Below are 16,867 nucleotides of genomic sequence, written 5' to 3'. Positions count from 1 at the left end.
AGTAAAGGGTGCAGAGAGCACGGACGCGATAAGGAACTAGCAACAATTTCGATTTCGACTGGAGGCAGCCGTTAGCGGAGACGTCCGTACAACGGGCAGCAATGTGAAGGTAAGCGCCCATGGAGGAGTGGAGAAGGGGCCGGCATGTATGGATTTATAGTGATTAGGATACAATTTGTTTTGAAGTATCCTCACTTTATATAGGGATTGATCCAGAACTATCTTGCTTTACTTGTTCAATTAGAAGCTCTCTGGAACATACGCACAAGCCCAAGAGTGGACTGATGGTGTTGATCGTCAAGGAAAGTATTATCCTGACAACCTCAATAGTGCCAAACCAACATGATTTAACTATGGGAATATAATATGTTTTGGAGACTCTAACTTTGTCCCCTTAATATATTTGAATACAGGCCATGATGAACTGCTAACGATTATCTGGCAAGTCAAGGACTAGTAAATTCTGTTTGATTACCCTAATTGGTTGGTATATCGAGATTCAGGGATTTAAGAGGGAAAGGATTTCCCGGTAGTATCCCAGGGATGCTGCCCTCGCTGTGCTGGTGGCTGTGGCTCTCAGTTGTTATTTATTTTATTTTTTTTACTTGATTGTATGTTTGAAATTAAGCTAAGACTTATGGGATAACATCTTAGGGGATATGATATTATTCTCCCATACTATACCTCCACATTTATAGATCATACACTATTGTTGCCTGATCCATACCTTTCAATTGGTTAATTTCCACAGGATCCAGGTTGGAGAGTCTATGAGTCAAATAGAATAGAGTTATACATGTTGGATCTGAATTTTTGATTTTGTGTTTTACCAATTTAAATTTTCCTTCTGAAGCTCTAACAATACTAGGAATTATATCTGGTTCATTTGAGGTGGGTGGAATACCTCTTTGGACATAGAGTACATGCCCAACAAATATGGGATGGTGATGGAATTATAAACTTTTCATGTCCCTCTTTTTTCTTATTATACTATTGGTGAAGGGTAGTTTAAAATGTGCATATAATGTGCTGAATATATGCATGGGAAAATAGACAAATGTAAATATATTTCATATTTCCTCCCCAGGGGTTACCTGTGTGTTTTTTGGTCGAGGAAGGCGGCACTATCCAGGTTTTTTCCGCCGAAACGTATTCAACCTTGAGAGAGAACTCATCAGGTATTCCTATCAGGTTTGTAGGTCTCTTATATTTACAATTCGGGACCAACGTAGACCTCTGAGTCCATACATTTGTCTGGTGGATATGTCTTATTGTTGAATTTTCCATTACAAATGAATGAGGATTAGCTAGATAGAGAGGCATTTATAGTTTTATTGTGAACTTGATATATTTCATATTGCTACCTCGTATGCTGATCCTGTCAGTCTGAATTTGTTGTATGTAAATGTATTATTGACTGAGGAATTTTTTCTATGTATCAATTGAATGTTTTCTGTCAGAGTTATTATTACATATTACTTTTGATAAAGGACAAGGAAATAAGGAAAAAGGTGTAGTCTAGACAATGTATTTCTAGGAAATTGGCTCCTATTATGTACATGATAAGTACATTGAAAACACAAAAAGAACATAGATTTAATTTCTGACATAAAGCAACTGCTGGTTGGGACAACCTTGTGTATGTAATTATTGATTGCCCTTTAAAACACAATTCTTTATTTTAAATAATGTGCGTTGATAGAATTGTGATCCTCAGAATTTTAGACTCATGTGAACATGGAATAAATGCATTTATGCCAGATGTTTTGTCTTTTAGCAGCTGGACCTATCAAACTATGAATTCACACATTGGATGAAGTTCTTGACATCTTTCTACTTGGTTGTTATAAGGGTTTAAGATGTTGACACTGAAATATGCTGATGCTTATTGTGTAACAGGTGTTTTATTTTGATCATATTTTTATCAGTTTTTTATAGAAATGTCTGCCAACAACTAGACATTGCAGCAGGCTGCTTCTTGAAGAGGTGGATGTTTTGAGCTTCCGAGAACGGTGCTCGGGCGACCGAAAAACCATCATGGTCTCTGTGCTGTTCCAGCATTGTGTATGGCATGTGGACCCTTACAACTGGTGGACACTGATGCCATGAATCTAGGGTGTATCACAGATTATGCAATCTTGCAAACATCAAGGCATGGAGATATGGATTTAGGAATTCCCATGGATGTGGCTGATGGGTTCACACAATCATTGAGGATGGATCTGCGTGGCAAGGATTTGTGGAGTGTGTCATTCGCTGGTTCACAGGGGGCTTCAAGCCACAAAAGCCTGGGGTTGCCACCGCCAATGGAGAATGGCTTCTGGGCTAGCTTAAGGAACTCTAGCAACAAGTGTCACGGAGATGTCTCGAGAAAAATGCAGGTTTTTTTGGACCCCATCACTATCCGCAAGCACAAGTTATAGAGGAGGGTGATGGCACCATCGGCAGGGGTTATAAACCAGAGGAGCTGATGCTATCAAGATATTAATCATGGGGTGCTACAGATAGTGGTTCTGATCTCATGAACCGGCACTACAGAATTTGAAGTTGAAGCATTGTTTTGAGGGCACGAGGGTGGGGCATCTTTGTTGTTGATCATAAGGGCCGCTAGATTGCCTGGGGGCCCCGATGTGTGGAGTTGTTCTTATTTTGTTTGTTTTCGATTCATCAACGGGCTTGAGGAATGCCTGGGTTGTCCCGACGAGCAGAGTTGTTCTTATATTTTTCATTTTTTGATTCATCAAAGGGCTCAAAGAATGCCTGGGGGGCCCCGATGAGTAAAGTTTTTATATTTTTGATTCATCAATGGGCCGAGGAATGCCTGGGAGGGTCCGGCGAGTGGAGTTGTTCTTTTGATTTATCAACGGTCATGGGTGTCTGACAAACGGCAACCGATGGGTTGCTATATGCTGAATGATTTATGATAACTTCTAAAGATGTGCTGTGTGTGATATACAATGCATGGGTTTTATACCGTTTTAAGGGGTGTATTTTATAATGTTTTTTATTCGCAGCTTCTAGGTGAGGTGGAGAAGGTCATGCACTTTATTTGTATGATTATACATAGCGCTTAAACGCCAGATATAAATACGCAGATACAGCAATGTTTGTTTTATCAACTCCTACAAGATTGAAAGGCTAACCACCTGCTGTGATTTAACCTCAACTGAGAAGCTCACACTTGGATATCTGTAAATGGTTTTTGAATGCTCAAGTATTTGTCATTATGGATACTAGGCTACAGCATCCCTTCCTGTGTGTGCTGGCTGGACCTTCCAAAAACCTTTTGAAATCGCCCACACCGCAATATCACATATCCCCAATAATATTATTTGGTTCTACAGTTGCTAGGGAAACTCTTTAAAAAACCTTTGCAATTTCAGTTTAAATACCTATGGTTTGTATAGTGTATGCCCAACAGTCTCAATAATGATTGTTTATTGCCGCCGAGCATGGTGAATATGATTATTGTGGACAATTTGATGACCGAGGGGGGTCAGACCGCCGAACTAGAACATTCCCATCACTGCAATCTAAACATTTGTTATGTCATGAAAACTTATTTAACAAGGGCAAGAGCAAATATAGTTAGATAGTGTTATGTCATTTTGAAAACCCTTGTGATAGACAATCAGCCGTGATAGCCTGACAGATGTATCTGACAAAAACACATTTTTTCATGGAGCCTTTTGAAGACGCGACCAGTAAGCCCTACGGATATCTCCTGGTTGATTTCAAAACAACCACTCTAGAGGATTATAGATTGCATATCAATATATTCCCACTGGGATAACCCGCTGTTTATATCACAAAAAAGACATCTAAAAAACATTGGGCCTCATTACGACCCTTGCGGAAATGGAAAAATGATGGCGGAAATGCAATACCGCCATCGAACACCGCTCGTTGCGATCATGACCCGTCACCGTAAAGTACGATGCCATTAGCGACACCGCAGTGAACGTCAACGCTAACTGCACCAAGTACGCGCACGCGCGCCTTGCAAAACCGGAATCACCGCCATGGCGCAACGGTACGCGAATTCTGACCCTAGCGGACATGTACTGAACGCCATCAAGCACGTCGTAAAGTACCATTCCGCCATGGCGAGAAATACGGCAACGCGAACCAACCGTAAATGGCCCACTGAGTGCCTGTACTCCACTCCCTGGCCTCATTGCACAACTCCTGGCAGGCGCAATGTACCCACACTATGCAACCAGTGAAATCCACAATTCACCCATGCATGCCAACGTAGAAAAGCATGCAGGGGCTCAAAGCGGCCCGTGAGTGGGCATCCATGTACGGCATGTCACCATAGCCGTACTGACGCAGCACAGGCATGTGAAGGTACAATACATCAAAATGAAAATCAAGAACACATGACACAAAACAACAGTAGTCCCCCATCGCTTGCCACCAGCGCAAGGCAACATCCAAAACAGCATCCTGAGGGGGATTGCACCAGCCCTGTACTCATGCCAGTAAACAAACCAACCATCAGCAGAAGCATGTACCACACAAGTCGGCAGAGTGACTGAGCAGCCAGGCTCATCCCAAGAGGGGCCGATGGGAGCTGCAGGGCACAGATGGCATCAATACAGAAGCTATTCCAATGGACATGACCCCAGTCCCCCTCCAACAAACGCACGCAAACACAGTCACCTGTGACCAGCCACATTCTGAACAACCCATCATTCCACCAATCGACCTGGCTGACAGGCACCAGTCGGCCAAAAGCCAATCCCCCGCCCCTGAACAGCACATCATGTAAACAGTCACAATGGCAGCCCCTATCCGTGACCATACTGTGCTACGTAGGCAAACGCGGCCAGTACTGTACCACACAACTCAACTCAGAAGGCGGAACACAATGCAGATCATCACGCAATACATACCGCCACAAAGCGAAAATCGCCACATCACCTGCAAAGAACAACGCAACACGACAAATATCGGAATACAATTTAAATGCACATCCAAATGACAAAGGCCCCACAGCAAATTGCAAAATACCACCAAAACAACCATCATCACCGAGGGCTGCATCTGCAATAATTGACCGGCTTCCACTTGTGTGACGCCCTGTACCATCATGGCACACAGGGCCTACATCAACGTTCCAAAAGGCAACATGGAAGCGGCAAGAACCGCAGGTCCGTCCCATGAGGCAGGCACTAGTCGAGCTGAAAGGCCGAAATGTTGCACCTAGCCACCAGTACAGCGTAAGGGCATGTGGCCCATTGGCGATCGTCCCATAAGATCGAAATGGTGCTCCACTGATTCACCCGAAGCTGCAGGAGTCGAGAGTAAAAACCATCTGGAGGAGTGGCGTAGAGATGGCATCTGCAATAGGGCAGGAGATACCTGTCACCCAAAAGAAACACAAATTAACCGATTGCATTACGGGACTCATGATGCATTACAATCTTCATTCAACACACCAAATCCACACCCATATGCATGCTAGCCCACTCCAAAGGAATATACACACCCCTAAATCAGTATCGAATCATAACGAAACCAATCGAGCTAAATACACCATTGTCAACGTCGGTTACTGTGCATGCGTCCGTCAAGATAGAACCCATGACATGGGATTAGTAACGTGCCTAGACACAAGTGTATGAAGGCGCGTCGAGACAGGGAGGATCCGACAAGGGCAGATAGACGTATGTCCCACTATGGCAGCCTTGCATCACATAACGCAGGGGAAGGGGAGTGAATCAAAAAACCCATGTACATGGCAGACCCTAAACGGAATCATCAGTCCATGCATCCACACATCATTCCCTCATCCCGCAATGAAAACGCATGAATATTCACTCACATAATATGTGAAACTTCCATCGCGTCTGTGCGTAATGCAGTCCGCAAAAACCACTGTGCCCCTGGCCGGATCTGTAGTGTTGTGAAGCAAGATGGATTTGGGAACGTCCTGCCTTATCGTCCACTACGCTGTTGCGCATCCCATTCAATTCATATCATTCATTGCCTGCTCGTTATGGGCCATGTCCCAAGGACATTCTACAATAGAACGTTACATTTCCAGCCAGACCTGTGGGCGTATCCTCGCCGCTACTTCAAAACCCAAAATGCTGGCCTTCGAATTCCTCACTTGCAACATTACGTCGAAAAGGCTTCTGTGAACGCTTGCATTCACAATTACATCAATGTAGTGCGGCTGTGTGTCATGATGCTAACTGGCTGCAATCACAAATGGCACGCCACGCCCGTCGGTGAAGTACGTTACTGTGCTGCATGAGGGTCGGCCATCGATCGAGCCCTACATACCACTGACTCTTCACAGGTATGTAAGCGGCTGCAATCATAGCATGTGTAACAATGGGAGCATAGCATGAAAATCAGTCAAAGTACATCACACTGCCATCGGGATTTGATACATGATTCCAATCCCAAGATGCCATGCGGCCAAATGCAGCCTTACGTGCGGGACGTGCTCGGCCAGAAGGGATTGCATCTGCCACAGATTCATTCAATCAGCACAGGTGGAGGCCATACAGGCCGACAGCACATATATTGCAGACCCAAACCCCTCCCACAACCACTCCCACTCCAAAATGCTACCGGCAGGACTAGCGATGTTGGGCCTGGGGTACCAGATAGCACTGCAAGTGCTACAACTACAAGAAGACGACGAACAACAACAGGTACAACAACCGGGCGCACAGGGGAGACGGAGGAGAAGGAGGAGGAGGAGGGCAAGGCAGGGTCAGCAAGGCCCACAAGCACTGCCACTACCACCACGCAGGCGGCCCGCAATCCCACGCCTCCGAGCCGATCCGTTCAACCTCACTGCTGAGCAGATCCACACCCTCTACCGTTTGGACCGGGACACCATAATCGCCATTGTGGACATGACACATGCTGACCTCGTGAGCATGATAGATAGCCCAACCGCCATCCCACCCCTACTGAAGGTGGTGTCTGCACTCCACTTCCTGGCCACAGGCACCTACCAGCACACAGTGGGACAGTTGCATGGCATTTCACAGCCACTGTTCTCACGGACACTCTTCCAAGTGCACGATGCCCTCCTGAAGCACGCCGACGACCACATCACACTACCACGCACGTACCAGGAGATTACCAACGCTAAAGTGGGATTCCATGCACTTGGCGGCATCCCGGGTTGCATTGGTGCCATCGACTGCACCCATGTTGAATTGGTTGTCCCACATGCCATGGAGGTCCAGTACCGCAACCGGAAACAATTTCATTCAATCAATGTGCAAATGGTATGTGACTCCAACAAGATATTTACGCATTGTTGTGCCAGATTTCCTGGATCTACCCATGATTCTATGGTCCTGAGGAACACAAGAATACCACGCTACATGGAGCGACACGCAGGGCACAGATCCTGGCTACTCGGTGAGTCTCATTCCATGCATGACATCGTGGCCCATTTGATGCGTCAATGACCTTGCAGGGGGGGGGGGGGCTACTTAGCACTATCATTCCACTGACACCCTTTATTCGTCTCATACAGGTGATGCCGGGTATCCACTGAAGAGATGGCTCCTTACACCAATCCGGAACCCACAGAACGAGCATGAGGAGGACTACAACCATGCCCACTCACGTACCCGTGTGGTCATTGAACAGGCATTCGGCCTACTGAAGGCTCGTTTCCGCAGCCTCAGCAGGTCTGGCGGGGCACTCATGTACAGCCATGAGAAGGTTTCTAAGATGGTCATGGCATGTGTCATGCTGCACAACATGTGCATACGTAGGAATGTGCCCATGCCCCCTGACGCTGTACTGCATGCACCTGAAGATGATGATGATGATGAGGGTGGGGATGTGGAGGCACCTCAAGGAGTCCATGAGGCACAGGATGTACGTGCAATCCGACAGAGCATCATAGATGCATGCTTCTAGCAACCACGCATGGTGCCTATTACACGGAAAGGGGACCTGTGGCACTGTGTGTGTGTAGTACAGGCACATTGTGGACTGTACGCCTATGAAGGCCTCGTACGCAAATATCAATGTCCACACATGTCATTGGATGATAATGAGGTGCTGTATTGTTAATGTGATTTGATTTATACACCCTATGGACCCGCCACCCAGTGAAGCCCAACACACCCCCTCCACCCTACTACCTCCCCCCCCAACACCAGTGTCCAAATATGCATGCTGTCCGTGGGTAGACGCTATTGCAAGCCCCCTCTACGGGTATCAGGGGCACCCCTGCCCGTGGAGCGCAGGTTCCTGCCAGATCTGCGTTGGGGGCTGCCCTGGACGGAACTTGCCACGGATGATGTCTCTGCCTGCTCGCGTCCATGCATGTCTCTGAGGGTTTGTGAGAGCTCCGAGAGCACACGGCGCACAGCAGCAAGTTCAGCACAAACGTCTTTGGACGTCGCATGCAGTTCCCCCCTCAGGCTCTCGGTGCTTTTCTCCATTTGTGCTCTCAGGCTCTCGGTGCTTCTCTCCATTTCTCCCCTGAGGCTCTCACTACTTTTCTCTATTTGTGCCCTGAGTGTCTCGGTGGATGTTTCCATGGCTGCCCTGGAACCCCCGCATTCATTTGCATGGTCCTTGAGTAGCGTGGACGCTTCCTGCTGTTGCTCGATCAGCAGGTCGAGGGACTGTTGCCTCTGCTGGGCCATGGACATTTGCGGTGGTGTGACAGGGGGGCTGCTCAACACATGTTGCCTTGGCACAGGACTTGTGGGGGTTGGCCAGTCGTCGTCTTCAGGGTGCCCCTGCGTGGTTTCGTCATGGTGTAGGGGATGGAACATGCAGGGGGATTGGGAAAGGTCATGGATGGTACCTACGTCGCCAGCACTGTTTTCCGTGTCGGAGCATGCTGGCATGACAGCTGTGTCACCTATGGTGCTGCTACCACCAGAGGCAGTGCCATCAGATACGTTCTTTGGGGGGACCTGTGGTGCTGGGGTTGTGGACTTGCTGGCTGCTGGGGTGCCTGTTGCAGTCCCCTCCAGTGTGCTGCCACTTGATTCCTGCTGCTGCCGTGTCTTGATCCTTGCACCTGAGGTGGAGGCTCTTGGGACGTTGGTCCTGGCCCTCTTTGCAGGCGTGCTGGTAGGGGTGTCCTGCAGCTCGTCGTTGGTATCGGACCCTGTGGTGGAGTAAAGAGGGGCGAGCGTTAGTTATGGGTCTGTCGGATTTGGAATGGCAACGTATCAAATGCATTGGGGTGGTACATGAGGCTGATTTGGGACTGGGCCTTGGAGGTGGTCTCATTTTCGTGTGGATTGAGGATGCATTCATTTGGCTGCATGCAGTTAGGGGGTGCATGCTGCACATGTAGGGGTTGTTTATGGCTTCTTGATTGATTTGTTTGTTCATTCTGACTTTTAGAGGGCGCTGTCAGGGCAAAGTATGTATTGCACTATGGGGTCACATGGTACTGCACATGTTCGTGGTTTGTGGATTTCGCATTGTTTCTCTTGGCCAACCTACCTGATTATCCGGATGTCGGCACTCCTTTCTCCATCCCTCCGACTCCCTCTATGCTCTCCATTCCTATGGTGGAGGCGCAGATTTCCTCCCAGGGGGTCAACTTGATGGGCGACTCTGAACCCCCCCCGGTAGCTGTGGCGATGTTCCTGTTCGCAGAAAGTATGCTGCGTACGCGGATCCGCAGGTCGTCCCACCGCTTGCGACATTGCTGTGGCGTGCGGGGTGTTGTCCCCACCGCACTTACGCGCTGTGCCACCAGGGCCCATATGGCCTTCTTGTTGGCAAGGGCCGTCCTGGTCATTTGACTGGAGAAGACGACGGCGGAATTTTCCTGGAGGGTCTCGGTGAGCAGGGTCAGTTCCTCTCGGGAGAAGTGTACCTGCCGCTTGCGGTCACACGCTTTCTTGGCTACCTTTCCCATATTTATTTTTTTAACTGGGGTTGCTAACGGGTTGGGATGTGTGTCAGGGTCGGATTTTTTATGGTTGTGTTGGGATTCGGATTTTATAGTTGTGCGGCGTGCTGTTTCCCGTTCCGGCCACATGCTTTTACTTCCGTTTCCGTATATTTACGGTGGCCGTAATTTGCGGTGCACGCTCGTTACGGTGACCGCTCATTACGGTGACCGCTAAGATGGGTGGCGGTATTGCACCTGGTGCAGCGTACGGCGGCGGTAAGGGCCGTTTTGGGGTCATTTCCGCCATCGCAGCCTTTCGGATTCCGCCATGGCGTAATGCTCGTGCCCGATGGGTCGTGATTGGCCGCACTTTGCTCCTTCGTGCAATGGCGGAAACGCTATTTACGCTGTTGCGGTCCGGTCAGTCACTTTCCGCCAGGGTCGTAATGAGGCCCATTAAGCGCAATATCACATCAGGAGCCGTTCGTTCTTTGACCATGTCGACACTCATACAAAGAAACAGTGCACTGCTGAAAATGCTTGTATATGCCACCCCTCAACAACAAAAGGCCATTCTAGCTGCAGCCTTTGATAATTTGGTGGCTGCTATTTTGGAGATTGTTCAGAACACTTTAAAGGGACACCTAACACACCATCAAATAAGTGGGTTGAAAAATAGCATCATCAAGAAACTGGGCTGTAAGCAAATATCGCTAAGGGCTAAAAGAAAAGTGCTCTTGCAGGCTGGCGGATTCATAGGATCGTTTATAGGCATAGTACTACCATTAATCACCAGCTTGCACAGGGGACAGTAATGGAACACACCTATAAAATGTATTTGGTGACAAGGGTTAGTTAGAAAGCATGATGACTCCCACCCCTGCACCGGATTGGGCTATGCGAATGGTTTTTAACATGCGTCTCAACTTGGAAATTAAGGATGTTTTAAACAGATCTGATTTAGTGGCGCATGATAAAGCAGCCTTATATATGAAAATTCTGAATAAATTCTTAAACCATGCCCGACACGGCGATGCAGAGAAAAATAAACTAACTTTACACATGCCACCTCAAGAATCTAGCAGTGAGAAGGCTTCACCAGAACTATTGTTACATAAAATGAACCTTGCAAGGATGTGGCTGCTTGGACCAATAGGGGAGAGTTTCTCTACAGAGGCAGGATTGTTAGGGGTTCAAACCTAAATGATCTAGTATGGGGTGTTACAAATCGACACGCACTGCTAAAATAAATGCCCCCATCGGCTGAAACGAGTTTATGGAAGCGGTCGCTTATTTAAATATTACGACTTCTGTTGTGGGTAATGTAGCCCAACAACACCTTCTGGAGCGGCTAAAAATGGGTGCTCCTCGCCAACAACACAGCCCTTTAGTCAAACCTATACACAGTCCCCGCACCCTCAGCCCCGAAAAGGAATGGAATACCAGCTGGTTTAAGGAATCTTTACCCATCCCTGTCATGCATGACTCTGAAACATTTAGGCCACGCCAAAGACTTGACAAGCCTATATTGCTATCCCAATAATGCGTGCCCCCCCCATTGTTGAATGTATATGTTTATTTTCTATTTGTAGTGAGATGTTTATGGTATAAAAAAAGAAATTCTGTATTTAATATGTCTTTTTTATTAATAAATGTTTTCAATTCATGAAAATGCCTGATTCTTTATTATGTTACATTATTTATTATGTATAGGAATGCGCAAATACATGTTATTTTTAAAAGAAGTTACTTTATCGATACATCTATCACTGCATAGACGATCCACATTTACATTTTTGATACACTGTAAACATTTTGCGAGATCTATGTACATTAAGTAACTACTTGTTAAAAATCTGGTTACCATTTGATCGCTTTGCATGCAATTGTTTGAATACATTTTCAACACAGCCGAGAGTGATCTCCATTCTGACATTTGACTGATAAAGAAAAGAGTCTTGAACCGGCACAGTAATATAATGTAAATACTTTGCTATGCTTTTCACATAGTCCGTTAAAACTCTAGCGTATATGGGGTGTTGCGGGAAGTGAGCCAAACTGTCAAGCACTGTTAGCACACCGTCCTCCAGCCACAAAGCTCCCGAATGTGTTCCACCACGGGCTTGCGGATTGGGGTTCACCACCAGGCTAACGGGGCGATTTCTAGGTAAACGCCAGGGACATGTATCGTTGGCATACACACCATGAAATTCTTCCGAGCGTGTCTATGCTTACGCAGGAATCCTTTTAGCTGAATAGTATCCATTAAATATCAAAGAGTATGTTTCTTTTTGCATTGATCTCGAGATTGCTATCGAAAACACAGTAGCAGCTGGTGTGTGGCAGGTAGGTTTTTTCAAACTTTATTTCAGCGCATCGGTTTCCGCTCCTCAGGAGGTTGGCACGCCCCGCTGTCACGTTATCAGGTCTTAGATCAAAGGCCAGTAGGGTATAGACGAGAGCATATTCTTTGCATGTGAATGAAACCGGTACATAACGTATGTGCTTTCCCTTGACAGCCACCAGCCCCATATATTCTCTGATTATGTTCGGAAGTCCACAGTTAGGAGTGCATACTTTGACAGGAATCAGAACATAGTCCTTATGCAGCACTGCATTGTTCATGTTGCAGTGTTTAAACTCTAATAGGTTTTTATCGCATGCCCCGCTGAGCGCAGTTGTTTCAACAATTCCCAAGATGATTATTTTTGGGAGCTGCCCCAGAAACAGGTTGTCTTGACTGGTACCATGACTACCGGTAGGAATGCTGAGGACTTTAAGGGTGACTCTCCCCACAGAATAATTCAAGTTCGATATCAACAGCACCTCTCCATGCTCCAGTGTAATAGTTGGAGAGACACTTACACGTTCAACAAATAAACTGGCTGATATGATGACTAGTTTGTATTGTTCTGCATCCCCGCTCATGAGGCAAAAGGCGTCACTGTTTCTGGATAGTTTCACTTTAAGATCAATGCCATTGATCAATAGTTTTTCCTGAAAGAAAATTTCAGCATGCAGACGGCCTATTAAATCAAACACTCTACTGGTCCTGGTGTGATGGGCTCTACTTGCGAATCCCCGCCCAGAGCGGTGTTGTCGAAATGCCCCACGTTATTGCAATAAAAGAGACCTGCTGAGAGCTGCTTATCCAGCCCATCATGGCCATTATTTAACAGGCCCTCTATATGGGCCCTATAGGCGTACATATTATCGCTCTTTGTTATCATTTGATTGCCTAGCGCTGCGTCCACCTGATTAAACGTGGTGGCTATTGGGTAAGCGATCGTGCCCACTCGTGCTGTAGCCGAGATGTTGGTTGCATCCACCTGTGTTATTTTACAGATTAGATGCAGCAGCATATTGTTCAAATCCAGATACATTTTAGAATCAGACTCTACTTGAGGGGCCACTATCCCATTCGTAGACAGACCACACATAGTAAGTGGCTGCAAGAGGCCAACCCGAGAGGTCAGATTAGATGTAGTGGTTTGATCTTTACTCAAAGCGCTGGTCCGTATGTTATCTACCCCTATAAGATTTGCATTAGTGCAGTCATTCATGCTAACACTGTCCTGCAACATTTTTTACTTCAAACAATTGCATAATAGCTCAGTAATTCAGTTTATTTCTGTCGATCAGAGAGTGCCAAGTGGTCTGATGGAGGATCATCCACAATGAGTAATTTTGAGCTACATGGCTCCTTCCCAACCAGCATACCCACGATCTTATTAGTCTGAAATTAATAAACAGCGGACTTGTCATGCATGGGAAGGCTTTTGTGTGTCTCTTTTTTCATATGTAAAAAGGATTTACTCTCATCGTTGAGTTGCTGGAGATGAAGAGTAACGTCCTCATGAAAAATGTTAGCTATTTTTTTGATATTACCATTCCGTCCATTGATTTTTTTAGAAGGAAGATTTTTAGGTTTTTTTTTCTGCTACCTGTAGCGTTTCTTTCTGTGAAGTCACCTTTTTTGTGCCACGCGTTTCTCTCTACGAGATAGGCATAAGTCAGCAGACTCCAAACCGTCAGAATCAGTAACTCCAGCACCACATCCTTCATCAAGGACATCATTTTTATCTTCAGATTCAATCAAGTCAGTGAGTGCCGAGGGGCTACTCGGACCCTCATCAGTGTTATGTACTTGAGCCATAGAAGGATTAGGCACAACAGACGATAAAGACAAATTAACCCCTTGCGAATCCAACAAAATCTGTAGTTTGGCTTCTATTTTTTCATAATTATCTACAATAGTTTGTATTAGCTTGGTCTCATTGAACTTTATATTACTCTGCAACATCGGCATGGGATCTGGCATTGGTTTCAGAGAGGGGAGTGTAATCACCTGTCTGTGTGTTCTTTGAGCACGTATTAGTGCCTCATTTCACTGCCGATGCAAGAGCCAGCATGTTATCATATGCAAATAATAAGCCCTCGAATTTATTTAGTTTTCCCACAATATGTGCAAGTGTTAATTTAGGGCCATATTCATGGAATATATCTGCGTCGAAAACGGGGCGCATGCGTGCAAAACGCATGCAAGCGCCCGTTTTCCAATTCATGGAATAGATTGCGCGTGGCTTACCTGAGACCTGCGTGTAATCTGCGTGGGTCCAACACGTCACTGCGACACCACGAATGCCTTGTGCGAGACGCCCAGTGAAGGCACACACCGTCCAGCGCACACACCTAAAAAGAGGGTGAAACACGCAGAATCAGGAACAACAAGCGTAAATGTGGGCGTTATGTGGGAAGTACCACGGTAAAAAACTTGCAAAGCCCACACACGTACTAACAACACGTATTCATGGAATTGAACAGGGCTCTCCTGCACGCGGGAAAAGACACGCTAATCCAGAAACACGTCCGCCAAGCGAAAGCAGATGTAAGCTTCACTGCGCACCTAAAACAATTCATAAAAAGCGTGCACGAAACCAAACATGCGTATACAGCTACGATGAATGTACCATTCTTCGCAGCAGTGACCGAGGGACACCACAGGAGGAGGTGGAGGAGGATAGCCAGGCCCCTCTTTTTTTTACCCAGGACCAGCCTTTTTGGGATGCCCGATGACCAGGTCTATGGCAGATATAGGTTTCCCCCTCATATGATCCTAGACCTGGTCACTGAGTGGGAGGATGACCTCACATCACCCACCCTGTGCTCCCAAGCACTGAGCCCCTTGGAAAAGGTGCTCAATGTACTGCATTTTTTGCCCACTGGGTCATTTCAGAGGACAACTGCCATAGTTTGGGGTGTTTCACAGCCCACGCAGTCACGCTGCTTACACCAGGTGTTGGCACTCATGACTGCACGCCCCTCAGTCCGCAGGCACATATACATGCCCAGAGCACCCACAGAAAGGCAGGTCATGGTCCCAGACTTTTATGGGGTGGCACACTTCCCCAAAGAGGTTGGTGCAATCAATTGCACCCATGTGGCCATACGTCCACCTAGGGCCACAGAGCACATCTTTCACAATCGCAAGCACTGGCATTCCATCAACGTGCAGGTTGTATGTGATGCCAAAGGAATCATTACCTCTGTATATGCCAACTATCCAGGGTCCACCCATGATAGTTTCAAATTCAGAATGTCACCCCTACACCGGGACCTAGAAGCTGGGAGGCATGGCAACACTTGGCTCATTGGTGAGTATAAATGCCTGTGCACATACATGCATGTTAGACACAGACAAATAGACAAAGCCAACTAATGACAACCATTCTCACCTCCCCAGGGGACAGTGCCTACCCTCTGAGCAGCTACATGATGACGCCAATACGGAACCCATCACACCACCCCAAGTAAGATACAACACAGCCCATATTGCAACTAGGGCCAAAGTGGAGCGCACATTCGGAGTGCTAAAGTCACGCTTCCGCTCCCTTGACCACTCTGGTGGACAGCTACTATGTGCACCACCAGTAGTGTGCAGGATCATTGTGGCAGCATGTGTCCTGCACAACTTTGCAACACGGCGTAGCGTACAGGTGGACATGGTGGTGCCCCCATATCCCCAACCGCATGCATGGCCGCTGCGCATGGGAGGGGAAAGGGCACGTGGCGAGGCAGCCCGTACCCAGCTTGTGGCACAATTTTTCACCTAAAATCCCACCCCTGCGGAGTGCACACAGGCCTGGCACATTTTGGGTGACGATCAATGATGACAAAGGGACAATCAACTGTCCCAACCTTACCACCCTGAGAATGTGTCGTTGGAAATGCTACATTGTGTGCATCCCTAGCTACTTAAACTAACCCAATCCTGTGTGAACAAAAGGCACAAATTGAAAATGCAGTATGCCACTAACCCCATGGAAAACAAAACATGTAAATCCTGGTATGTCACCAAAACCCTCCCAAACTTCATGTCACCCGGTTGCCACACCATGCCATGGCATGCAATATCAAAAGTGACAATTAAATGGCCAACACATAATGCGACTGTCACAAAGGGTAGTTCGACAAATGGAACTAGGTCAGAAATAACTCACTCTGACACATCAAAATGAAATCGTACACAGGAACATCCATCTTCCAGCATAACATATCATAAACACAGGACCCAACAGTGATAATGTCAGACAGTGACCAATCACAATAGCACAAGTGCCTCAAAGTGACAAAGCTACCACATGGACCCCTTCTATCTTGGGTGTGCCTCTGCTAGCTAAAGGTGGCAGAGTAATGCATAAAGCAGGAAGGGCATCAATGATGAAGACAGTCAAGGTAATACATGAAGATGTAACATGAAAAAATGCACATTAACCAATGTCCAAACAAAAAGGTATTCTAACCATGCACTGGACAAACAATCATGAATTCCCACTAGGGGTGTATACACAGGTTGGACTTCAGGCTGACCACCGAACTGATGGAAGGCCAATGCCCCTGTGTAAGTTACTTTCACACGCTGCCCTTCTTGCAAGCCCATGGAAAGGGGAAGCAGGAGTGGCATATGTGTCTGGATGCTAAGGCACAAACAAGGCATGTACCAACACGAGA

Source organism: Ambystoma mexicanum, chromosome 2p, assembly GCF_040938575.1.
Source record: "Ambystoma mexicanum isolate Mex_15411 chromosome 2p, UKY_AmexF1_1, whole genome shotgun sequence".
Lineage (NCBI taxonomy): Eukaryota > Metazoa > Chordata > Amphibia > Caudata > Ambystomatidae > Ambystoma > Ambystoma mexicanum.
The sequence above is the reverse complement of the archived record's forward strand: the minus strand, read 5'-3'. Positions refer to the sequence as shown.